At 40.9% G+C, this 27,307-nt stretch overlaps 1 protein-coding gene across 7 annotated transcripts in view; it reads left to right on the plus strand.

Moving 5' to 3' along the window:
* The window catches only part of LOC132202087 (irregular chiasm C-roughest protein-like), a 211,932-nt gene that overhangs the window by 100,750 nt on the left and 83,875 nt on the right, over nucleotides 1-27,307 (plus strand). For 6 of the 7 annotated variants that reach the window (XM_059628801.1, XM_059628796.1, XM_059628797.1 and 3 more), the window contains exon 2: nucleotides 25,785-25,847. The gene's annotated coding sequence lies outside the window, so the exon portion shown is untranslated. Of the gene's footprint in view, nucleotides 1-12,315; nucleotides 12,335-25,784; nucleotides 25,848-27,307 lie in introns of those variants that run through there. The other variant, XM_059628798.1, reaches the window with a different exon arrangement.

Raw genomic sequence — 27,307 nt, forward strand, 5'->3', positions numbered from 1 at the left:
GGCGATTAAGAAAGAAGGAAGCTGCTGCAGCGCCACTCGGTTAATTTTCGCAATCTCCTGCTTTGTCCCTGCGGCCGTTCGGGTTTTTTATACTCTTATTTAAATTGCAGGAGCGCTCTGCACTTTGTTCGGACGTAATGTTCTCCTTTGTCTCGGCGTGAGTGAAAGAAAAAAATTGGTGCCCGGCGCGGATTATTAAGTCAAACACCGATTCGTCGTGGTGGCCGCTCACAAAAAGCAGTAGCATGGCGTTTGCACAGACCGATGATCAATTTGACAAAAAGCAGAGAGGTGCCGCGGCCGCAATCGCTTACTTTTCGGGACCTGTCACTTACTTTTGTGTGTTTCATCGAAAAGGGTTTATAAAAAAGGACACACAGTTAGAAAAGAGATTCTCTCTGATTCGTTGGAAAAGTTGAGTGGCTGCGATTCTGCTGCTTTTTGGTGCTTGGCCAAGCAAATGAAACGATCTGTACCGTAAATCGGTCTTCGCGTGCGACGCAAAAAGCGAATTTGATTGAGGTGAGAGAGGAGGCGAGCATGGCAGCCAGGAGCATTTTTCGCCGCTACACTTTTTTTACAACCGCGTTTCCGGTGCGCGCGACTTCTTGTTCTTCTTCTTCTTCTTTTCATCTTCTTCTCATTTATTTCAGCGTCGTTGCGTGTAATGATCGGCGGTGCGCGGAAAAACAGGTCCAGGTTGTATTTCCAAGTTGTTTATGGCCGGGGCGTCGTTAGTGTCGCCGTATTTTAGACTCGCAACATGGCCTGAGAATAATAATTGCACCAAGAATGGCAAATGTGGCCGCCACGTTATTTTCCTCTCTCATTCAGCTCGAGGCGCGATCGCAACAAAACAACCCGCGCGCTCCTCGGTCCCTTTTTGGCGCTGCCAACGGATTGTAATGAGGGCAGTGACGAACGGTCGCAATAAAGTAACTCCTAATTCCCATCCCACCTTCTTATGCTTATTGAGGAGGACTGAGGTGCTAAATAATGGAGGTTCTTTTTTCCCAATTTATTATTTATGATTCAATTTAATTTGTTTTCGCCTTTTTAAGAAAATTACTTCAATTAAAGTTTTAGCAAAATTCTTGCTAGTGGTGGTGCCGTTTTTTCAAACAATTCCTTTTTTCAAATAAATTATTTTTAACAATTGGATGTATTATTAACAATGTGGAAAAATCAACAATTAAAATAAATTATTTTGTCCTAAATTAAAGTTGCTTTGTTGCATCTGTATCTGAATGGAGAATAAATAAATAAATAAATAAATCTGAGATATCTCTAACAAATATTAATTTAACGTTTGGACAATTTTTCCACTTTTTTCACTGCCCGACTGACAGAACAGTTTATTTGAGAGGCGACGCGCTTCTCCAGAATTTATATGATGACAGAGCTGCTGTGAGGTGCAAAATATTCCTAGCTACGACGAGTAATAAAATGATCAATAACTTATCGCATAGCGACGCTTTCATTTATATACCAACACTGAGAATTCCTTCTGAATTCTCTTTTCAAAAATCTAAGAATATGTTTCACGTCGTGCTGCATTGGCTCCCATTTTAAATCGCCAGTTTTGAAATTATGTAAACGGCCATCAAAAAAAAAAGGAAAAAGAGGAAAAACAGAGTCTATAGGGAGGTTGAAAAGGCAGCTGTGGCCCTGTTGTTTTTGGGGCCGTTTCCTCTTCTGCGTGATGATAGATACTTTTTAATAACGTCTTGGATGTGTTTTGGTGTGTGTGTTTTCACGCTGTATCGTAGTCGACCGCGCGTTGAATAATATGGCGGCGGCACCACAAGTGCTGCTCACTTTCTGTTTTTATTATAAAACGTTTACAAACTGGCAGACGCTCTCTCACGAAAACGAAAATGTGCATGTGAGCGAGCGCCTCTTTATGGAAAGAGCGGTTGCCGGCAGCATTTTTTTACACCATCGCATCATCAATTATTGATGTAGGGGCCACTGGATATTTGCCGGGCCAAGAAAAAATAAAAAGCAATAGTTGCCTGAGAATCACGCAAAACGTCCAGCTGTGTGATTTGCATGACTGCGCTGACCACAAAATTGATTTACGTCCGGGTTATATTTGGAAAATGGCCTAAAGTTATTCATAAATTATCATTGCATCGATTTTTTACTTTGAAAATATATGATACAATTTTTGTAGATGATAAAACATCCGACTGTGTTTGATGTTCGTGATTTTGAAAACAAGTTGAGGTGCACGTTTTTTTCTGCAATTCATTATAATTCCCAAATCTTGAATTACATAACCGCAGTTTTTTTTAATTATATTTTTTTTTACCTAAAAATTAAAATGCATTTAAATTCACATTTTTTTCTTTCATATTGTTTTGAAGAAAAAAATTTAAATTTGTTATTGTGAATCGTTAATTAGCCAGCATAATATTATTAATCCCATCAGATGAACATTATTAAAAAAAATTCATACAGCCCTTTGGCATGATTGAGTTTTTAGAATAAATTTAAATAAAAAAGGATGCAAAGCGAAGGCCCACATGACGGCATCCCCAAACAAATTCAAAAGAAAAAACAAAATAATTTTTATTTTTCATCTCTTTTCACGGGTTAGAAAAAGTGTGGCATTTCCGCTCCTAGATTACAGTGTTCAGCATCTCTGAGAGCAAAAACGAGCCCGATTCTCCTTTTAATTTTCATTTCCTTCTTGCTCTCCGCTGCACCCATTCAACCACTGTGGAAACAACCAACAATGCCTCTTCAAGCTAATAAGGGAGCCGCGCGTCTCTCTCGGCCTTTCTCTCTCGCCCTACCAGTTTGCTTGTATAAATTAATACATAGAGGTGGTGGAATTAATCTGCCGAGGCTGTTGTTGGAATACTTAATAATCCCCTACATAATGTCTTGACCCTTAAGTAATACTTTGGGACTTCTTGTTCGGGCGGTGCAGGTAAAGAAAATTGCTCCGGGGACCGTTCCCTGCGCCTCCTCGGGCGACCGGCGTGCTGAAGAAGCGGTAATAGCGTTGCGCTGTAATTCTGCTGAGCAAGCCCGAAATTAAAACAACTGGTGCTCCAGAGTAGTACCGGCAGCGGCACATTAAATTGTACGGCATTGTCAGAAGCCGAGAGTGCATCCATCATCAAATCTGGTGGGCGACGCCGGCCGCCCTCGGGGATCGCTCGCTAATATCGATCCCCGGCCCGCCCGCCGCCACATGCAAATTCCAAATAAAATGCCTTCACTTCATATGCAAATTCGCTCTGCTTCTTTGAGATTTATTTAAGGTGCGCGCCGAATAAATTTCTCTGTGTGTATGTTTCTCGGCGCCGAGAGAAGCGCCCCGGCAAGAGAAAACAAACATTAATCATCTTTAAACCCTTTCGTTTCCTGTTTTCAAGACTTTTCTTCCGCGAGCGGCTCAAGAGATGAGATTTTTGAGGGTCGGCGGAACAAAACGCGAGGAGTAATCACTTTAATGATAGCGCGGCGGCGGCGGCCAACTTTCTTACTTACAAGGCGAAAACTCATGCTTGCTCTCTTCGCTCCTTCTTCTCAAGTGATTTTAATCTTTCGCACGTCCCGCGAATTACACTGCATTCCGAGGAAAAGAGCTTTGATAATGAAGCCATTTTCATTTCTATATGCAGCTTCATTACCGATTCATCTCTCGTGTCAACGCCGCGGAGCTTTTTAAATTCATAACGCCCCACTTTGGACCAGAATTAATCAGCATGCTCTTTCTTTTTCGGTGTGTGTGTTTTGGGTAATTAAATGGACCTCGGGCCAAACATTGATTGGTCCGCTTCATTTGGTGCATAATTCAATTTGAAAATGAAAAGCGACGCGGTTTTTCAGGCTCACTGAGCCGCACTCGCAAATTTTGCAATAAAACCGCCCGGGCTAATAATCAATGTATTATAAAACTGACTGACACGCACGTTTTCAGCATCAAACAAAATTAAATGCTGCTGGAAAATTAATTCTTGATTCGCCCGCGGGATCCATTTCACAAAAACACCCGCGAGGCGGACGAACGACTGGGTACAGAGAGAGAGCCGGAATATAAGAATTAATAGCGCCATCATCCAGACAGGTTCTTTTTCTCTTCCATCTCATAATGGAAGCAGGGCGTAATTATACTTGTTCGGCGACGAGAGAGCTCTTTCTCTCTTGCCAGCAGAAAATATCTTGCGGAGAGAGAGATGCTGCGGGTCCAGTTATGCGCCAAACCGAAAAGGTAATAACGGCATTTCTGCGAAGGCGCGCAGCCAAATCGGTTCATTTGCATAAATAACAAGGAGCCAGGGCGGTTTGCTATGGCGTGACCACTGCGAATGCATTATTCAGAGTGCGCAGTCATATCTCTCCCTCTCGTCTTATTGTTTGTTTTGATTTAAATATGCACTCTGCGGTCGGTTATTAGCGTGACAAATTGACTCGATCGGCCAACCAGCCCCGGCCTGACCGACCGGCGTGCGCCGCTGCTTGACTCGACCGCACATCACAGCCTGTCAAATCGCAGATGAATAATTGATGCCGGCCGCGCGATATTAAATCGTAATTACAGCAGCGGCGCCCTCTGCCTGCCACTCCGCGTGCACGACGCGCACAACACTGCAAAAGCTGCTGCTCACTCCAAAGCTCCATCGCTCTTGCGGCTAATGTTTTATTAATCCGCCGGCCGATTTGGCCCCGATATTATGTATCGTGTGATGTCACTGCGGGCAGTGAAAAGAAACGAATGCTCGGAAACCAGATTGATATATAACGCTGGTGGTCAATTCATACCGACCGCAATTTTGAGGACTTTTCTAATTCTTATTTTTAGCTGATGCATTAATTGATTGTTAGCATGTTTTAGAATAAATTATTTGCATCAACATCAGATTTCTGGAAAAAAAATTCATAACAATGATTTATAAATTTTTTTTATTAACTTACTCAAAATGACACTTTCGAACTAGAAAAAGAATAAATTATAATTAATTAACGAATGCTTATTATACCATTTCTCTTGTTAAGGATTTTTTGATCATTTTCCATTTTTTCACTTCCCAAAGACAATCAGTTTCGATCTATCACATCCGCTTCACTGATGATCAAATTAAGTTTTGCTCACCAATAAAAAGTTCATTTCTGCTTGCCACATTAAAAGGCAGAATGCCACCACGACCCAAAATTCGACCATCACACGCACAGCAAAGAGAGACGAGGCCAACAGTGTTATTTTTATTCCGGCGTTGCTTTTTTTGGTTCAGATGCCTCCTCTCGCCATTAATTTTTTTGGTCAACAAAAAAGCGTACGTTCACGTGCAGGTGAATTGTGCCCAGGCGCCGGATTACGGCCAGCAATTATTAAATGCTTAGTGCGTCGGCCGAATTTAGTCCTTTGTTTACTCTGACCCAAGAGGGAAAATAAATAAATACGCACACAGAAATAAAAAAGCGAGCGAACCAACAAACATCCGAGCTGATTTTCTCTCTGGCGCTGCGGGTCCACCCTCGGCAACGATGAAAACGGACCGGGATTAATTAGTCAGGGCGGCGGCATTAATTCAATGTTCAGCAGATTTCGTTTGTGAGCGCTGGCGTGAAATCGCACGGCCAAAAATTGAATTTGGAAGCTGTTTTCGTGTCCATCGAGCGCGAGACCGGGAAATGGCTGTGCAAGTGCCGGGATTACAAATTTGGACTTTTTGTGCCGTCCAGCACCCGACATGCAATTATAATACAGGGACTAATAATGTTGCGGATTACTGCCGTACGCATGCACTAGCTGTGAGTCGCGTTTGGATTATAATTAATTATGGCATGCTCACGTACGTATAATTAGCTGGAGCGAGTGCGAGCACGATTAAAGCCTCTCTTTCTCTCTCGCGTATCGTTTTAATTCTCCATAACAGCGACATAATTGAAAAATAGTTACTCACATCAGGACGGTATTTGTGCGCGAAACAATAAAACAGGAAATGCCGGCGAAAATTTGTTTTTCGCCAAATCCAATTTGTAATCCTTTGAGCGAGTATGATGATTAAACGATATGGCGTGGAACGTGGAACACATTTCTCTGTTGTCAGCAAAAACAAATTAATGAATTGCATGTATACCGATGACATGTTTACCTATTAGACGCAAGCTTCACTGAGTTTTGTAATTGATATGCAAATTATCAAAGTGTCGCAGGAAATATGCAAATCAGCTGACCACATGCACAGTTTGTTAGAATAAATTCCTATATGTATTATCATTAAATTTGCAGTACAAATGATAGCAACCAAAATAGATGAATGGATTTTTTCCTATTCATGTATGTGTATTATAATTTATAATTCTTTGTTATTAATCATTCTGAGCTTCCACGTAAGCAATAAATCTCAACCAAAATAATTGTATTAATTATTTAATCATAATGTTCTAATTTTCTTTTCTTTCAAATTTGATATTATAAAATTTTTATATATTTTATTAGACTTTTTATCAAAAACTATTCCCATTATAATTCTGGCTGAATTTTCCTAATTATCTTGAGACACAAAATGGTAAAATCTCAATCACATAACATCATCAAGCAATTTAATTTCATTCCCTATATATACACCAGATGACCACATTAGACGGCAGCCAAATTCAAACCTCTAGGCTGTGCAGGCTAAATATTTAAATATATATTGGAAAACGCTTGCGGCCAGTTAATAAACCAGTGGTCATGATTGAAATTTTTGCACTCTGGTAAATAGAAAAGTGATCTTCGGAAAGGCGTTGTTTAATGTTGCATGTCACCTTTCCATATTATTTTCGCCAGCCACGCCGCTTGGTTTCTCTCTGCCAATTAGTCACTTTTGCGCTCCCAACAGAGGAACGTGATGTGGCGAGCCCGAAGCAAGCAAGCGAGCGAGAGATATTGAATTTACACACATGCACGATCCGCGTTTACATACACTGATAGAAGCAGGTGCCATTAGGAATGTAATTCATATTTCATGGTGCACAAATTGAATCGAGGGTGATTAAACACGGAGCGCACTCGGCAAATATTTGACACACAATATCCCGACAGGCTTGGCTGCTGCTGGCGGAGCGAGAGGAGGCGGATACTATTTGCTCTTAATTAAGAATCGCGGCGTTATACATGCCAAGGCGGCTACAACGTTGGAAATTAATATACACGCATACAACCGCGCCTGTGCCTTCCCTCACTAACTAAGTCAGCCTAGGCTAGTGTTGCAAGAATAATAAATTAGAGGATTTCGGCGAGATTCATCTCAAGATCAAATTATTTCTCTGCATGGCTCTCTCTAGGTTAAAATGAGTGAATGAGTTTTTCTATTTTATCTCATTAGGGCTTGGAATAATGAATGGAGAACCTGAAAAGGCAATTTTTATTCTTTCAAAAACTGACCTGGCGTCATAATTGAAAAAAAAAATAGTTTTCTCGCGTCTCTCTGTTTTTTTGGTGGATATAAGTAATGCAGAGGCCATTTCACGCTGCTTCTTCGGCCCAAGTATTTCCAATCTGGGAGCGTAAATAATAAATAAATAAGTCCTCCCACTACCGGCACGATTGTGTGTACTTTTGTTGAAGAGAGAAAAGAAACTTCTTCTCTTTCGGCTTAATTCTCAACACTCGGCAGAGAATAAGACGGCTCTTGAGAGAGAGCGCAGTGGCGAGAGAGAAATAAGAAGTGGCTGCCGTGCACCAGTTTGGCTTTTCAGGGCTTTTTGTTGTCTTTTTCCAAGTGTGGGAAACCAGAGTGCGAGCCGCGGCTGACTGATGGATGGATAGATGCAGCAGCGCGGCTCTCGTTTTTTGTCGACGGCCGCCACGCTTGTACTCCTTTGTTTGTCGCTATGCTGCGATCATGATGCGGAGGTGATCATGCTCTAGTCTCATTTTTTGCGCTGCCCTCGACCGGCAGCGTGTGCTTTTTATCCACCAACGCTCACTGTTTGCTCGCCACTTAATTTGTGTGTGTGCTCTCGGTACACACACACACGTAGACAAAACAGAACGGAATGCAAAACGTTTTTTCCGTCATGCTGGCGGAAAAGGTCTCCGCGTTAATTTGCAAAAAAATGGCAGCTTCTAATTGTTTGATAAAACAAGTTGCTGTCTTTTTTGTTCATCGCCGGGTGCATTGTCCTTAATTAAAACGCGATTTTTGCCCTTTTTGCGAAATTCGTTTTGACACTGATTGCATAACAAGCTGAGAAATTAGCTCTTTTGTTTTCCTCTAATTTAATATTTTTTTCAACAACTTCCTGAACAAATTATATTCAAACTCTATAATTTAAATCTTCCCTGCTGATTTTTTTTCAGCTGAAAAATTCTCAAATCAATTAACTTTCGGATGTACATATACTGTATGTTATCCATGGGTGTGAGCTTGCGGCAGTTGTATATTTCCAAATTATCTCAACCGAGTGAGCAGCGCACAGCTAGCCGTACACGGCCTTTAATCGACTTTATTGCACGCATTAAATGCAGTGCTGGTGGAAATATTTCACACGGATGCTGGTGCCGCCGTGGAATTTATGAAGGTGTAAAATGACTGGCGAAATTGCGCGCGTTTTCGCGCCTGATTGATTTATCCGTACGAGGTCTACATTTGTCGGCTCGAGTCTTTAGCTTTTATGGGAAATATAGACATGTATATGGATGATATAAAAAGAGGAAACTTCAATTTCAGCGTTCAATCGGGTGGAACTAAAAAGCAAAAATATATAATTCATAATATATTTTTTCCAACTGAAATCTCGGTAAAAGAAAATTAAATCATTACCGAAAACTATTTTGAAAAGGCAGCCATGTTGATGTGAAATCAAGTGTAACGTTTTTGGGTACACGTCAAAATTAGCTTTACTAACTAGTCATGTAACCCGTGTTTTGCAAACCGAAAACAAACGCGATGATCTGGGTGTATTTTACCCTTTCCCCATAGCCTCTCGATTGACGCCAATCAGCCATCGGTCGGCGCAGCACGGGTAATCAAATTATCAATCAACGCGCGCGCGGCTGTCTCTGGCTGGCTGGTCAGGCCGGTTGCATTACTCACATTGCAAATCATTCCTGCCCGCTACTGGCCAAAGGGCCGTGCACGTGTAATCAAATTAAAACAAACTGCGCCACTGCAGACATTATTCAAGCCAGATTCAAGTGAGCTTGCGCTGTTCCAAGTTTTTTTCCGCCAGTGGAAAGGAGTTGTGCTTGCCGGCTTACTGTTGGCGAACAAAAACCCACATCAACTCGCCCGAGTTGCACAAACATTTTTGCTCTAGCGCTTGATGCATGAAATGTTTGTTTTTAATTGCAGTTGTGAATTATACCACTATGTATTTCCTTCTCATTTATCCATGTAATTTCTTTTGGATAATAATAATAATTTACAGGAATGTGTATATTATTTAAGTTTTTATTTAGTCAAAATCTAGATAATTCGGAATCGACGAATAAAGATTATTATCCCTTCAAAATTTCTCATTCAAATTGAGAATAATTTCATTATTGGATAATCTAATATAGGCCAAGAAATATACAATTTTCTGTTGAGATTATTAAAAATTACAATTCTTAATATTATTACAAAATGGCTTACGGTGGAATTATCTTGAAAATGAATAATTTGAAAGGGTCCTTTTGTGCACAAGGCGAGTCTAATCAGCCGCGCACGAAGTAACGGCTCTCATTACGAGGAAAAATTCACTTCTACTGATGACTCTTTTTGAAATTGGGGCTCACAAAAAGTGTATTTATTTAAAGCACGCTTTAAATAGTAAATGGCGTGACAGATGCGAATAAGCACCGCGCCGACCAGCTTCAGACATTAAGTCCGCCCAAGCTTCACATTACACAGAAAAGAGACAATCGCAGCTGTAAATGGTTGTTCCGTGTGCATTATGCATGCGCATCAAACGCAATTATCAAGAGCCGCGTGTCTCTCTCGTGGATTGCCGCCGCAAGTGCAGTTATCGCTCCCCGTTTGACGAGTGTAGGAGGAAAGGGCTGGACTGGCGCGATATTTTCAATTCAGTTCCGCTCCGGTGGTGCCGCGCTCCGCATCTTCTGCAGCTTCACTTGCTTTTGCTAATCCTCAGCCGATGCTCACACAACATTCGTAGATCATTGAACTGAATATTTAACTCTCTGCTCGCTGATTTGGCTTCTTTTGGCCCTGCCGTTACTCAGGCGCGCGCGATTTCATGTATATCAAAATGTGCTGACCCAGCGTGCTGAATAATGTTTTGCTGCTCTCTTGAGAGTCGTTCGTTATATATATCTAAGTGCAGACGTCGATGCCGCCATGCCGCGCCAATTTGGTCGCGGATGGAAATTTGCGCCGGTGGAATTAATTTTGGTGAATGTTGCCATTTCGAGCATAATTTTGGACTCCTACTGTTTTCATTATAACCGACCCTGACGTGTTATTTTCGGTGAATTAGGTTCAAAATTATTACAACTATTTCCGCCTTGATTGTATTTTTGACTTCATTTTGAAATAAATCGGAAAATGCTGTAATTTCTGAAAGAAAAAGAGAACAGATTTTAATCATAACAAAAAATAAATTACTATTATTGTTGCTGTTTATTTTTCCAATTGTTAAATCACATTGTCAAATTCAATTTGGTAAATCAATTTGTATGAAAAAAGTAATTGTTGTGAACAAGCGGCCCAACCCCTTGTAAGAATTTTGCTTAAATTTCCAAGATAAAATATACCCTATCCGCCGCAGTGATGGCTAAAATATTAAAAAAATAACAATAAAAATAACAAAATTTGTTCATCTGCAAATTGACAAATTTTTAAATTTTTGAAGCAATGTGTAATAGTACTTTAATAGTCGAATTACTTTTTAATTAGTTAAATTTGATTTTAATTTGAAAGATATAGAATCAAGAAATTTTCTTATTATTTACCTATTTTTAGAATTCAATTCCTTTCTCAATATTATCCACTCAACGTAAATTCCGGGCAATTCAATTATTTGTTCCCGCTGTGAATATTTTTCCTCGAATAGCACTTTTTTCATGATTAAATTTGAAGTTCACTTGGGTGCATTTCATTGAATGAGCGAGCACCAACGCTTCCTGCTTGACTTGCAGAATTCATTTGGCGTGCGGTGATGACCGCACTTTTCAGGACGACTGCCGCTGGAATTGCACCGACTCTAAATATCACCGGCACGGGAGAGTTAATTCAATTACACTTTTATTGCCTGTGAAGATTAATTGCCGGGTGGCGTCATTTCGCTCGACGGCGGCTCCATTTGCATTTTATGCATCGCAGCGTCTGGCCGCGTTCGGATCCTAAAGCGCCTAATAGAGAGACACAAAAATACGTTAATGACTCCCGCGCCGATGATAAAATGTGCATCGTTCAACCATGTCCGTCATTATGTTGGGCAATTAATTCGGCGTGTGCGAATCGATGGAATAGAGACGCGCGCGTCCTTTTGCAAGCGAAAATAATTTGCATTGCTGATTCCGCCCTGCGTATTGTACACGTTTATTTACCTCCACGCAGCAGGCAATTGTGATGGAGCCGCGCGTGTCACACGGTTTGCTCTTGTGAAAGGCCAAAGGTTGATTAATGATCTCAATTGTTTAGCCCCGGCTTATCTGATTCGTCACATACAGAGCGAGTTCATCCGCCGGAGGACAGGTCAAATTTTGCTGGAACGAAACCCCCTCTGTAATTGTGGCAAATATTTGGCCTCCGCTGAAGCTAAAGCTCAGCCACCATATTTTCCAACGGTGAATTGTTAATTAAGCCCGTCAATACGGATGTAATTTTGATTAATATATCCTAACAAATAAACACAGAATTGAGAATGATTTCACGGCTTTTAGATAACATACATTCATGAGGAAAATATTTGTTTATATTTAATTGAAAAAGTTGAATAATGGATTTTTTATTCTACCAAAAATTTGGGTGCTGTTTTCCATTTTTCACCGGTACTCAACTGGGTAGACAGCGGGGAAAGCATCGTCCATGGCATTAAGGGGCTTGGTTGATGTTTTTATTGTAGTTGTTGATGGTGCCTCACACGCATATATGCACAAAAACCAGGCGGTACTCGAGCTCAATGGATGAGGGCGCTCACCACTTCGCAGGAAAACACGTCAATTTTTTCTACCCGCGTGTCCAAATCGGATTACGCACAATTTTTATCTCCGACCTTTCCACTTTTGAGTGTTTGCGCCCCAACGAATTTCATTTTTTTAAGTTAAATTAACTAAAACACACAATTCTCTCATTTGACCTCTTTTTGTTATTTTGTTTCAGGTAAAGGGACAATTGGATTATTCAGCGCAGCCACTTCTGTTAAAAAGGACCCGGAATAAGTACAATATTTTCTTTTGCTGCAGGATATTCTTAAATTTAAAATTCTCTTGGTGGACTTTTTGCTCATTTCATATAGTCTGCGCAGCCCAAATTACACGTCAGCACTAGTAATAAAGGACCCGTCTAGTTTCGGTTCGCGATTTTTTGCGCAAAGTGCGGCCGGCTAAAATCCCATCTCTGCAGCGCTCGGTTGATGAGGTGAGCTGCTGGCTGCTGCTTTTCTCGCTCGTAAAATATATTCGTGTCCGCTATCAAGCCCTTGTGAAGCAGATAGGACACGCAGAGTGGGACCACTTGACCGCTGACTGCTATCTCTGCAGCTCCCCGTGTGTATGTACCAGCGAGCGAGCGAGCGGGTGAGTGCCGTGTGTGTATGTTATTATTATTAGAAACTCGCATGGGACCTTAAACAAACAACGGCGCGTTTACGCGGGGGAAAAATTATTCTGTTAGCGCGAGGGCAGTCATTCGGGCGCCCCGCCGCTGCGAATGGTAATTTTATTATACCGGCGATCAATGAAAAATAATGGTGTGTGAAATATCAAGCGCGCGCCAAACAATCGGACACTTATGAGCTGACACGAAATGCTACCTCTCGCTGGCATTTTGTTTTACTACATGACTCTTATTATTCATACTTCATGACCCAGATATTTATTATCGCGCGGGCGAGTCTCTCTCACTTCTCTCTGCTGAATGCTCGGCCACGATTGGTATAGTTTGTTTTTGGCACGACCTGACCGCCGACGATGTCCACTGACGCGAGCGATTGAACTTCCTTTCGGTCAAAGGGTGGAAAGATCGACCCCTCGATTTGAATATTTTCCAAGTGAGCCATTTTGATGACTCATAAAAACGCGAATCAGGCTTTCCGATTTCATCAAACGCGCACCAGGGATTCTTTTTTCCTTTTCCGTGAAACGCGATCCGTCCACCTCTGTAGCTTTTCCTCTATTTCAACCATAATTAAAGTGATGACCTCTGGAGCGAAAGAGTGCTGCGCACACACAGAAGAGCGTCTCCCTCGGCAGCTCTTTTGCTAATTGCCAACTCAGGTATCTTGGAAAGGACCAGAGAAAACGGGAAGCTGCCTTTTTAAGTGTTGGCCGCTCGTCGTCCGCACCGGTTTGATAGGGAATATAAAAACGACGATGAGGAAATGCTGGATTTGCTGGCGGACCGAACGAACCCCTCGGAAGACAGTGATCTGCGGGGGGCAGTGAGGAATTGGGTAATAAAACTACACGGAGCGGTCCCTGCTTGATTAAGGCAATACACCCACACATGATTTAGACGGTCTTGATATTTCCACCAGGTTTCCATCTTTTATCGATTCCACCGACCTTATAAGAAATATAGATTAAAAATTTCCAATGTGCCAAATTTATGGAGTAGTTTGAAGATTCCTTAAAAAATTATTTCTCTAGTATACTCTGTCAATGATTATTTTATATATAATTATTTTGAAGCTGTTATTTTTTTACCTCACAATGTCTACAGTTTTTTGCACTGTCCCGGCGGAAGGACCCTCAGCGTCTGGTCGTTGGCGTGGGTATTCGATTACAAGCGGGCGATATCTCATGCAGCGTTCTCCACTCCATTAGAGACGGCTGCGACCCTTCCGCTTAATTCTTGAGACAATCACTCCGACTGCAACTTCCAACTATGTTTACTTGCGCGGATATCTTTCGTCCCTGTCCCTCCGTGCTTCTTGTTATTATTATGTACAACATTTGCGCATTAAATCTTCAGCACCGACCGGCGACGAAACACTGGAAGTTGCTCGGCACAAACTTCTTATGCGCACATATTAGCGAGTAAGCCAACCAAGTTTGATTGCTCCAGGGGGCGAATTCACGTGTGCACTCGCATTTGAATTAAGCAGCCTCGGGTATACACAACAATAATTTCGTGCCTCTCGTCTGCTTTGCCGCACTTACTTACCTAACGTTTGTGTCAACTCGCTGCGCATTGCGAAATTTAAAGTAGTATATAGTTTAGTGCTCAACTCGGTTTTCGGCAGCGACAGATTGCGTTATTGTTAGGCAGACAACTTCTCTCCTCAACCCTTTCTCATACTGCTCACGGTGTTTTCGACGCGCGTATAATGTGACAAGAAGTGACAAGATGGTGGCGGTGATTGCCATCTTCATTGGGATGTCATCGCTAAAGAGCGATTTTTCTGCTTCACACTAGAAAAACATTCTGTTTTCGAGGGCTTTGCCACACATATATTATGTTTTCATTCTATATTTGAAATTAATAGTGCTTGTAAATATTAAATTTTAAACAATAGCTTAAAATTAATGTTTTATAATTTTAGTATTTAATAAAGTGATAAAATGAATCTATGTATTTATTTTAATGCATAAAATTTATATTGGTTGGTACAACGAATTATATATTAAATGAATTAATGAAAATTTCATCAAATTTGAAAATATTCTGTATTTGAAGAGGTTTGCAACGCATATATTATGTTTACATCCTCTATTTTAAGCCTAGTATAGTGCTTGTAAATATTAAATTTTAAAAAAGCAGCTGAAAACAAGTTTTTTTTAATGTTTCAATAAGTGATAAAATGCATATTTTTATTGTAATAGATAAAATTTATTTTTGGTTGGTTCAACTAAATAAATATTAAATCAATTTTTCAATTAAAAATTTTTCATCATATTTATTAAACTTTTCACTATTAAAATTCTAATCTGTCAAATTTTAGCATGGTGAAATCGGGAGTTGGGGTAGAAACGGGTACGTCGGTGGTTATTTGAAAACCGCCAAGTTCGCAATTTTTAAACGCCAAAAAGCGGATATATTTCGCAAATCGATTAGCCATGCACACGGCAGAAATCGCTTCAGCAAATTTACATTTTGCATCCCGTTGGGTTTTTCGCGAGCAGCCGAGCACTATACCATGTTCAAAAAAAGAGAGTTTACAACGGAGAGAGCAGCGTGTTTCAATTTATCTCTCCCTCGCGCGCGTGGCACCAAAAAATCCTACCTGGGCGCGATTTTCCGCGTTTATGAATAATTCTGGCAGAGGCCCATTTGCCGACTTTTAAAAGCTATAAATTGCATCTTGGCTGCGCTCTTATTGCCGAGTTGTGTGTTTATTTTTTATGTATGCAGCCACCAAACACAGCAAGCTGCTGGACGAGCAAGTTAAAAACATAAAAGAAAGTCCTGAGCCAGCAGAGCGAGCGCGAGGAGCATCATGAAGAGGCGGATTTTTATTGAGCCGTAACGCCGGCACGGTTTCTTTTGCACGGTGCTGGAGAGAGATGTTTTGTCGCCGCCACCGTCGTCGCCATCACCGTCGAATAACAACAACAACCCTGGGTGTATGTACGCATGCCTTGTGTGTGTGTGTGTGAGAGAAAGTGTATTGCAGGCGATATGGAATAATACACGCGCGCCTCGCACACGCCTGTTGTATCTATCTCTGTGTTGTATGTGCTGTGCTCCTCCGTCTTCTTCTTCTTTCGCAAAATGAGATTCTCTCGGCGCCAATCTCCCGGCCTGTAGGCAAGCGCGCGGGCTTAAGAGACGCGCCGGTTGCCTATCCCCGACCATTTCCAGGCGCCATAATATCTCTCGTGCCACTACTGAAGGTGCGAGAGGAAAAAAGGTGGCGTGCGATAACCTCTGTGTGACACAATCAAGCCGCTGCTGTGAAATTCGTTCGGCGTCTTTCGCCTCCCTTTTACTTTCACGCCGCCGAGGAAATATGGAAAAAGTTGTGTGCAAAGAATTTTCCACGCTATTAAGCCCAATTGACTTTTGCGTTTCGCGAGCTGGGGCGAAATTTAATGAATTTGAGAGAGAGCGTAGAGCTTCTGCCTGCTCCACGCTTGTGCGTCTTGGGCGGTTTGAAATATTATCTTCTGCTGGTGACTTTTGTGCTCGGAACGGCTGCTCGCTCGCTAGCTCTGCAGCTCAAGAGGTAAAGGATGGGATTTATTTATGTGTGTCGCGGGCCCACTTGTCTTTTTATTGCTGCTCTTACTTACGTTCAGTTGCATGGCGTGTTAACAAACACCGCGTGCGCCGGCCTGCTGCTGCCTCTCTAAATAAAAAATTACGCCACCGTGTATGTACTTCTACCTCTTTATATATGATTTGCACCTTTTTTACGCTTCACTGGGGCAGTGATCGATCGATTTGATCCGTCAGCCTAAATCTGCGTGCTAAGCCAATTAGTGAGAGAATTTCCAGCGAGTGTCTCTCTCTCGGGAGCCGTCTTCACAATTATTAAAAATTCGGAAGATGAATGATTCGGAAGCAAAGCTGGTGTGTGACGCGCGCGCTCCAAGATAAACCCTTTCATCTGAAACTCATTTCGCGCACCTGAGGGTGGAAATCCGCCTACACGTTTTATCAGCACAACCATCTATCACTGCCCCTTCTTTTCTCTTCTCTAGCCAGAGCGATCCGAAGCGCCCGGAATAAATAAAACGCCATGTCATATAATACTTATCTCAGGTGCGAAATCGTAAAAAGCGGCGCTAAACTTGCACTCCTATCACAATGACACACACACGCCTCTGCGGAGCTGGGCTCAGAATTTTTCTCCCTGTGGATAGCTCACTCTAATGTAAAATGGTTCCATTAAACTTTTATTGCAATTCAATTGATGGCGTGATAAAATACTGAGCTGGAAAAGAGCTCCTTTCCCGTTCAATATCATGCTTCACCGAGAAATTGATAAAATTTCAACCTCCACTGGCTGAAGTTTAATTCATTTGGCGTTTTTGCTATACGTTTTATCGGGAAATAAAAAGACGTTTGGTTTCTATTCACCGAAATTTTGCTTCAGAGCCCGCGCCGCATTGAACAAAATATCCACAAATGATAGAAAAAAACGCCCCGTGTTTGGTTCTGTTTTTATTTACTTCACACCTGATTGAGCCGATGAGAAAAGGGAAAATGTGGAGCTGCTTGCCGAAAAGTTTCGCCGCCGCAGGAATATTGTTTACAGTTGTTAAAATCGAGCGGCGAGACGAGAAGCTCCCGCGACGATATTGCGCAGAGGTTTCATCCAATTTACTTCTCCTTTGGATGTCAAAACCAATATTGAGCAGAGTATTTTCTTTTTTTATCGTTTTATTTGCTATTGAAAAGGGAGAAAGACGAAGTTTAAAAATAATGGAGAGCGGCTGTGCTCTCTCGGTTTCGGCAAGAGAGAAAAGCACACACACTCAGCACAAAGACGGGGTAATAGAAAGGAGAAGAAGCAGGAGGGACGGGTATTATGGTACATAAAGTATGCGGCCGCCGCGAGGTTTACATTTCCTGAAAGATATAATCGGCGGCGTAAGTTGATACAGCACCAAAGGGGGATTATTTTTTCAAAGGATAAATTAGATTGAATATAAATCTGAGGCGGTCGACAAGTTTTCCTTTGCACGCCTGCCCGTGTTTATTATTCTTTGCTGCAACTCAATCTCAAAAGCCATTTCCGCAAGTGCAAAAAGCCGCCGCGAGTTGGTTTTTATCCGCTCACTGCTTTCCCTCAAACCCCAAGTATACATACATAAATTTCCCTTGCATAAAGAACGGCGCTTGTTATCATTTGAAGTGGATTTGCCGCGCGCTTCTTCTGATGCCTTTGTTTCATCAGCAGCCGGCACACGAGTTGATGCAGATAGACGACAATGAGCTGCAGTCAATTCAAAGAATCGCAGTCTCTCTCTTTCTCCCTTTCATTGCGAATTTTTTCGTTTTCAAAAGGGGAGAGAGGCCCCGTCAGAGAGTCGTCGTCGGTGTGCAAAAACTGACTTTGTATATAGGGGCGGCGTTTTGTACAGTGATCGTGACCCTGGCTCGCTCGGCAGAAATCATGAATGAGTCACGTACGCCGCAGTCAGGGGCGCCGGCTGTTTCGGCGGGGGTGAGCAGATTTGCGCCCGACTTGAATTCAATAGGCCCACTCGAGCATGCAAGATTAATTAGAAAAACAAAAGCGGCCGGGGATGTAAAAAAACGAACACGCTCTGACTCACTTGCCGCTTCGAAGAAAGCAAAAGAAGACGGGCAGGCGGAAGGGGTGGCGGCAGCGGAACAACACAGGGGAGTGGTGGCGAAATCCGCACGTCTGTTTTGGTTTTGATTCTTCCACTACATTTGCCACCGAGAGGGTTGTTTAATTTTTATTTTTATTAATCGGAAATCCTCTTAATTCAGCTTTCATTATGATTAATGGACTGTAGCTTCGGATTAAAACGTCTGTCGAGATTAACTACGCCGTAGTAAACAATGCAATATCGGGGATGCAGAACAAAGTGAGCTGCATGCTGATGAATCATTGTTTGAAATTACATCAAATGAAATTCTAACATTGACAAATTGACACAGATTTATCAAATTTGTAATACATCCTAATTTCATTGATTTTTTTTACATAAAAAAAAAATTAATTTAATATTCATCCGTTCTAATATAACATAATATCTGGCATAAAATTGCATTATTTATGGAATTAGAATTAAGGTGGCAATGAGAGCAATGATTATGATTAATTAATTCTTCATAATAAACGTTTAACACATAAATTATTACTGTTGTTTTTTTTTCAAATTTTGTTGCAAAATTTGCAACATTTAATACATTGTTTACATTCAATTGTTTCAGTAATTTATATCCACATAAAAGCCATTTGATTTTTCTAATTTTCATAAAATTAGAGCTCTTTGAAATAAATGAAAGATCCTATAGGAGAAAAAAAATCCTTTTATGTTTTATTTATTTTTTTAATTATTTATTATAATTAAAAAATATTTCCATTTTATTTGATATTATTATAAACAATCCTCACTAAATGTTTTCTTTGTATTAGTTCCCTCCTGTTTTAATAAAATGTAATTCAGCAGTCATAGACATTCTTAGCCTTGGGTGCCATTTAAAAGGTGTAGGATATTCTTGCATGCACGCGTAACGGGGCGAATTTTTTGCCAATTACCTGCCAGACGTCCGCGCAGCCTTGCCTAATAAATCTGATTAAAACTGGCTGCGAATTTAAAGGGCTATTTAATTGCCAGCTGGGAGGAAAAAAAACGAGCGCAGCGGTTTAAGTGAGCGCTCGCATAACACGCAGAGAACAGCGGGAACATGCCCTTACCGGGCACCCGAGGGAAATCTTACCAGTAATGCTGCCCGCCCGCCTACCAACTCGGTACATGCACTCCTGTAAGCTGCAGAATTAATGAATGAGCACCTTGTTTTCTTTTTTTTTTAATTTTGGGGTATTTACGCACATATTTATTTGCGAGAGCATCAAAAGAAATAAAAAAAAATGAGCACCACAGAGATGGAATAATTACTATTTGCATGCCGGACGGACGCCAAAGGAGAGCTTCTGGTGTTTCTTTTACTCTTTTTAATTAAAAACGCTCGCAGAGACGGAGTTGCTGAAAAAGAAAAGCACAGCCTCTCGGCTCCAGTTACATTTTTTGCCTCAGAAAGAGAAATCGGGCAGCTGCAAAAAATTGCGAGAGGGAGAGAAAAGTCTCTTGATTAATATTGGCAGTTTCGAAATTTTTTACACTCCACTCACTGTTTCAACTCTGCTACCTTTCCGTCTTATTAAAAAAATAAAAATACGAAATTACCGACTGACGGAACATGGAATGCCCTCAGGAGCAGCTAGAGCATACAATCTCCTCCGTTTTTCCGTCGACCTTTTTTTTGTGTAATTTCACATTCAAGCGACGTCGTTCCATGCCCCATTCCGCATGTTGTTTACACTGCGGCACAAGCTCGTGCACTATCAAAAAGATCTCGCGTCGGTGGCTAAATCTCTGCTGATAATTAAAAAGCTTAAAAAGTGCAGCCGCCAGAGCCGACCGTTCCGGCAGGTCAAACTGCAGCAGTAATGAGAGCGCCCGAACGTGATCTGCGTGGAAAAGCGGCCCTCATTAGTGACAATTTCCATGTGAATCACATGCATAATTTTTATTCGACCTGATTAACATGCATCCAGCTGCTAATTAGATACGCCGGCAAAACGTCCCTGCGGACCAACGAGCGCAACTCCCGCGGGGCCAAACGACGGCCAAAGATAATTCTCTCGTTTTCGCATAAATTCAGCATGGGACGCGCGCGCATTTTATATGGGTTATCTCTCAATCAAATGACAATTCCCGCTTTCGCTCTCACGCGCTCACTCACTTGGTTGACAGCAGCGAAATGGCAGAAATATATAATAAAAAAAGGCTCGATCGCACACATACACTCTGGGAACAATGCTGCCGGCGCGGAAAAGGGAGGCGAATCGTGACAATGCCACGCATTGTTTCGCAAACGTGATGTGTTTTTCCGAGGTGTGGAGTTTTCCCGTTCGTGCGCGGACAAACAAGACTGGGAAAGTGGATATGGATATTTGACGATGGGGCGTGTGTCTCGCCTTTTTACGCCTCGCTTATCTGGTTTTCAGATTGAAGAAATTCGTCATACAATTTTTCCTAACATTTACCTTTTTTTCATCAGTCTTTTATTCTGAGAAACTTCAGCTACAGAGCTTCTTTTTCGGACAAAAGTGGGCAATTTAAATCATTTTAATTCATTTACTTTTTTATTTGTCGATTAATCTATAATTTTTTTTGTTTTAATGTTTGTTTATTTTTCCTTTAAATTTGTCATTTGTTGCATGACTTTGTTTACGTTCAATTTTTGATAACAATTTTTTTTTTTGACAAGGGTATTGTTGGACAAAATGGCATCACCACTAGAAAAATTTTGCTATAACTTCCAAGATCTAAAAGATCCTGTCTGTTGCAGTGAGCCTCAGTTAACTTGATTAATTTCTTAAGCTTCAAATTTATATAATACTTATTCTGTAAGAAATTTGTATAAATTAAAAACAGATTTATTTGAAGCATTAATATTTCCCAGCTTAATTTAATCCAATGTTGTGCAATTCAATGAAAAAAAACCTTGTGTTTTATAGTACCAATCATGCCATATTTTTTTTTACAGAATAAAAAAAATTGAAAAATATGTCAATTCATCAGATTATAAATTGCCCTACGCAAATTGCAAACCAAAGGAGCTCTTCAAGGATGAAATATTTGCCAACCGTTTTGAGACTGAACTGTTGAGCAACATTAATTATATCGCGAATTTCCCTGCAGCATCTTAATCAAATTGCCTATATTGAGAGAACCCACAGTGAACTTTGGCATTCATTAACAAACCAACTGGAGAGTAAATAAATAATCATTAACAATTTCCCAGTTTTCTGCTCGAGGAAATATTAATTTGCTTTCTCTTATTCGGTTTGCGCGAAATGAACTCTCATTATACACATAGAGTCTCTGCAAACAGGGACCGCAGCAATAACGGGAGGCGAAACCATCGTGCGGATAAATAAATATCGCAGCTATAGCAGCCAGGAAATTCCAGCATGGCCGCGCATTCATTACACTCGCTGGCATTATTTGAGCCGCAAATTGTCTGCATTCTTACATGATGTTTTCCTATATTACCGTGTAACATGGTAACATACATACATACACGAGCCGGCGGGTCCCGTTTTTGTGTACATAAATAAGCAAAACAGCGGCGAAAACAACAATTGCACGAAGCCGACTTTGATAAATCGTCTCGCGTGTGCATTTGCATTTATTTTCTCTGGCGCGCTCCGACGCCTATGGATGGTGCAATAATATAAGCCCTGTGATGCGGACGCAATATTGTCACACGTTTTATTCCCACGTAATTAATAACGGCGACAGACACACAGCGACAGACATTCACCCGCATATCCTCTCTACATCTGCGCGCATAACAAAACACGTAGAGCAACAGCGGCGCAGCCCCGATTTGTGCTGCATATTTGCATGTGAACTTATTTGGGAGTAATCGGTTGGAAATATCTGTGGGGGTTACCCCTTTCCTGTCAGATATATTATATCATTGATAATTTCTTGCACCTTGTTTACAATTTTATTTAACATAGTTAAAATAAAACTTTTATTTATAGTCGTATTTAAATAATTTTAAATCATGATTTTTTTCAATTTACTCCATTAAACATAATATAAAATTATTTGTTTTTATAAAACACTATCTGCATCATAATTTAATTGGTTGAATACAATGTGTCTATGCAATTTATGTCAATACACTGCGTAAATTTTTATTTTAAGTTTCCGTCCCCCCTCTAACTGAGTCAGTTGAATTTAGGGAATGCTCTCAGTTTTCCTTTGTTTTTTTTATTGACGTAATTTTGTTATTATTGTAATATCTATTAGTGCAAAGGGTAAAATTAATATTTGTAATATCATAAGAAAATATTTCAAAACAGCATGTATGCACGGTAAAGTTACTATAAAATAAAAATCCAACAATAAAAAATGTGAACAATCTTATTATAATTGAAAAAATTCAATATAGAAAAAAATATTTTAATGAAAATACAGATTCGCAAGTAAAAAGTGGAATTTATTGCGACCTCAAATATAATTATTTCCAATCAAATTAAAAGAAAACATCATAATAACGTGAAAGGTGACGTCACCATTTGAACAAGTTTTCCTTTCAAGCTTCAAATGCAGGGATTTTGCGGCCGTTGCCGGCACGATTCTGCTGGCCTTGATCCGCTGCGAAAGGGTTGTTGAAGGACGCTATTGAAAAGTGGTCCACATCATATGTCATCAACACTCGAGCGAAAATCAGTCACTCTCACTCTCTCGGCCAGCGCAACGAGAGCAGGGCCTTTTCAAATAAGAAAAAACTTTCGGTCAGAACAAAGCGCGCTCGGTGCGTGTTCAAATCGGGAAATGTCATGTTGGCAGATGGCACGCGCTCGCCGTGATTTAATCGCTCGGCACGATAATTAATGCGACTCTGACATGACTATAAACTACTAATGCGGCTAAGTAAGAAGGGGAATTCGACGGCTGCCATTATGCAAATGTGCGCGTGCACTTTCGCCCGCACGCATGTGTGCCATTCTCTTCTCCCCATAGCGAGTGCCGCGCCGCGATAATGGCAAAAACAATATTTGCTGCCAACCAGATCTTGATAATAACTTTAATCTTCCTGTGTGAAAAGATTTTCAAACGAACTGCTTGCACATGTGGCGTGCAGCAGCGAGATTGAATTTAGTGTCGGAGCCAAGATGGCTTTGGGAATTAATTAATTTGCCCCTCGCCCTTCGCCGGCGCACTAAACCTGTCTTCATTAATGCGCCACTACCGCTGAAATTATCTCTCTCGGTGTTTATTTATTTATGCAGCGCGCGACGAGACAGTTTGTAATAGGGCTTCCTTGAAAGGGTGTGTGCTCGCGACCAATTTGACTCCAACCGCGATGATTCACCATCATTTCTCCAAATGATTCCTCAAGTCGCCTTTCCCGGGAAAAATCCCCCTTATAAAGTTATAGTGGGACTCGTCAGATTCATTTTAATTATTAATGTTGAGTATAAAAATCTTTTTCCTTCTCTCTGCTTTTTTATAACATACAAAAACGAGATATGCAAGAGAGTGTAATTAAAATGGAACGAATGGGAATATTAGATATTTTCTGTAATTATATTTTGCTGCGAGCGCAGTTGGCGAGAGAGGCTGTGGGAATAATGAGAGCGAGGCATGGCGAGAGAGACCTGTGTGTAACAACTGCAACACTCGTTGTGCGCCTCATCCAGCTTAAACGAGTTACAAAAATGAATGCAAATAAGGGCGAAACACTTCTAATTAAAACGTTGCAACGAACGTGTATTTAACTTTTAGAAGCTGCTCATTCAATGGGACTGGAAACTATTTTTATACACATTAATAAATAAAAGTATTTTTTTTTAATTCCCCAGAGTTTCTGTTTAAACCTGATGAATTATTGGAGAACACAGGAAAATTTATAAAGGATAATTTTAAATTATTTCTAATCTAGTTACATTTTTAATCAGAAAAAATTTATTGTTTTCTATTAGCTGTAATTTAAGTAATCCTTACAAAAATAATAAAAGTATTATTTTTGTTCTACTTCTTTCATAAAATCTTTTTATACATTAACACAAGTATATAAAATTCTTATTTTACTAATTTTATCTTTATCTGCATTTTTGTGTGATTCTTTGAAAGAGAATACCAAGGATTAATTGACTTGATCTATTCTATTATAACTAAAAAATTCACTAAACTACCATTATTTAGTTTCAGATCATCAAATGAATATTATTGAATTCTGGGCTACTTACTAACCAATTATAGATTTTTCGAATCTCATTTTTGATGATAATAGTTTTTCACTGCATCAATACTTGGCCTACAGTTTCAACGTCACCGATTCTTAAAATATGCGTGTGGCTTATGGAACTGCACAACCCATTTCAATTTGACCCAGAGAGCGGGCGAACGCCCTCGGCTTGGTTCATTTGGCTTGCAAATTTATTCCGTCCGAAAGTGCGTCAATATTGATCCCGCGGCCAAATGAATGCAAACAATTAAACGAGCGGTAAACCAGAAACAAGAGAAGCTTCTTTTTCTCCGGCTGGCTTTCGCTACCGACTCTCCTTGAAATCCCGGTCTTACAAATGAATTGCTCTCTGCAAAATGAATGTAAAGAATGGGAAACACGCCTCATTGAAATTATAAACTACATTTGCATTTTCATCTCGGCGCTGCCCTCTCGACAAAGTCTTGCGAGAGAGGAAGAATCTCTGAGGACGGGTGGGTGCTTCTCGAGCACCATGCGGAAAGACAGACAGAGTAAATTGGAAAATGCAAATAAAGAATTTGCATGGCCTGAGACACGCTTCTGTGCGAGAAAGAGAGAGAGAGAGAGTTCTTACTCATTCTGCCACTTTTCATATTTCTCTCGCTGCTTCTCGTCGCCTCTCATTTCAATAATTGACACTTTCCCTGCAATTTAACGGCCGTCACGAAAAATCCAGAGGAACCGGGCCAGCATCCCATGCTTGATGGATTTAATTAAATTTGCATGCTTTAAATTTCAACCTTTCCGCCTCACCGACACTCCTCTTGCAGCTGACTATCAACGCCCTGGATAATTTTCCCTTTCAGTGGCGAGCGTGATGGAAAAAAATTTGCTCATGTAAGGAAGTGTATTGCAGATTTTCTCGGCATTAGAGCAATAAAAGCGCGCAGTTTTGACGCCGTTGAACGAACGAAAAAGAGAAGAAAGCCGAGAGTATCATTAAAGCTTAAAAGTCTGCACTGAACGAGCGAAAAAGGCAGCGCTGGTGAAGGAGTAAAGGAACGAACGCCGCTTTTGGATCGTACAAAGAACATATGAAAAAATCGTGATCAGAGGGTGCATTGTTATTTTTTTTTCTTCCCAACTTCTTTTAATAATACATGTAAGAAAATCTCGGGGTACGAATAGTTTCCCGTGTGTATTTAAGTGGAATGTAGAGACACGGAACCGTTTTGTTATTGATTGGCGCCCCCCTTGCGTGTGTGTAATTATGGCTTTTCTCTGTTTCAGCGGCGGGTGAGGACCTGACTGACTGACTGCTCGGCCTCACTCAACTCTCGGGCTTTTTCAGAGGTGAGTGAGTGTGTGTAAATTCGTCGGCCGCGCCGCTTTGCGCATGAGAGCCTCGTTTCGGGGAAAAGGTCACGTCTGATTAGATCGGTTTCAAAAAACCGCATTTTTCACAAAAGCGAGAGAACGCGCTGATATTTTTGCGGTTTCTCCACTGCTGCTTTTTTTAATGTTCGGGCGGGTTCAAAACTGCGGGACAAACACAAGCAAAGAGCCGGAAAGTTTTTGTTTGACGTGGCACACTCTTTACAACCCTTTTGGTACGCAACTCGAGTAACTCCCGAAATGGCCAATAACTTTTGATCCAACTTTCAGGTGCTTGTTTAATCGGGGTGCAAACGTGTAAAACGTCCGGTGAGCACTTGGTCGCCGGATAGAGTTAGCAAAAGTTCACGGTTGTCAAGGGGTTTGCATAGCAATCGAGAAACTCGCTGGTTCATATATTTACATTGTCCCAACTGAGAAACTAAATATAAAAATGACAAAAAATTTCTGATATATAGATGAAAGATGTTAATATAAATCAATGTAAATTGAATAAAAAAATCAGCTCAAAAATCATCTTTAACAGATTTAATTAGATTGAATTAATTTTCAATTAGAATCTTTTTATGAGAAATAATAAAAATTTAATTTAAAACCAGAATTAGAATAAATCAGACCAATTAAGCAAGCGACTGAAGTCATTAAATTTAATTTTGCTTCATAGTATTGTTCAGTGAAGCCTTTTACCATAAATAATCCTAGGAAATCAATTTGCTTGTAAGCAGCTTTACACCATTTTGTTCTTTTGCATTTATATCGTTTATGAAAAATGCCTTTCTCCGGTATTCAGCGCGAACAAAGTTCTTTCTTTCTTTATTTTTCTCTTCTCCGCCTCTCTCCGGCACGAAGAGGAAGTCTTAGGAGTTTCCTCCTGACGGCACAAGCGGGCATCGATTGCCGATTTCCACGAAAGAACAAGGAGCCAGAACTGCTGGTGGCGCGCATAAGTTATCGCGGCCGGAGTCAACAAGGCCAGAGAGAATCTGCACGCGGCGGCTGCATCGCCCAGGAGGGAATTCTGGCCGTTCGTATAGGTAAACGCCTGGCACCCACCGCATTTCGCGAGAGCTCGGCAGAACCTCGACGAGCATTGTTTTGGTTATCGGATCGCTTGCAGGGCGCTCACTCGCTCCAGAGACATGCTTTCTCCATTAAAGGGCGCAATCGGGCACACGTGGAGCCTTTCCCACGTGCCACCTCTCGCGATAATTACACTCGCTGCCAGTCAGTTTGCAGTATTTTCGGGCCGTTTTCATCTTTTTGCACCCCATCAGATTATTATTATTTCCACCGACGCGCGGAATTGCGGCGGAAATGAGAGAATTTCCCATTCGACGACGCGCACAGCACCCCGGTTTTGTTAATAATGAATTGATGGGAAAACTTTCTTTTTTTCCGATTGAATCCGAAGGTGAGGA

The sequence above is a fragment of the Neocloeon triangulifer genome, unplaced genomic scaffold, assembly GCF_031216515.1.
Source record: "Neocloeon triangulifer isolate White Clay Creek 2 clone unplaced genomic scaffold, ASM3121651v1 ptg000014l, whole genome shotgun sequence".
Taxonomy (NCBI): Eukaryota; Metazoa; Arthropoda; class Insecta; order Ephemeroptera; family Baetidae; genus Neocloeon; species Neocloeon triangulifer.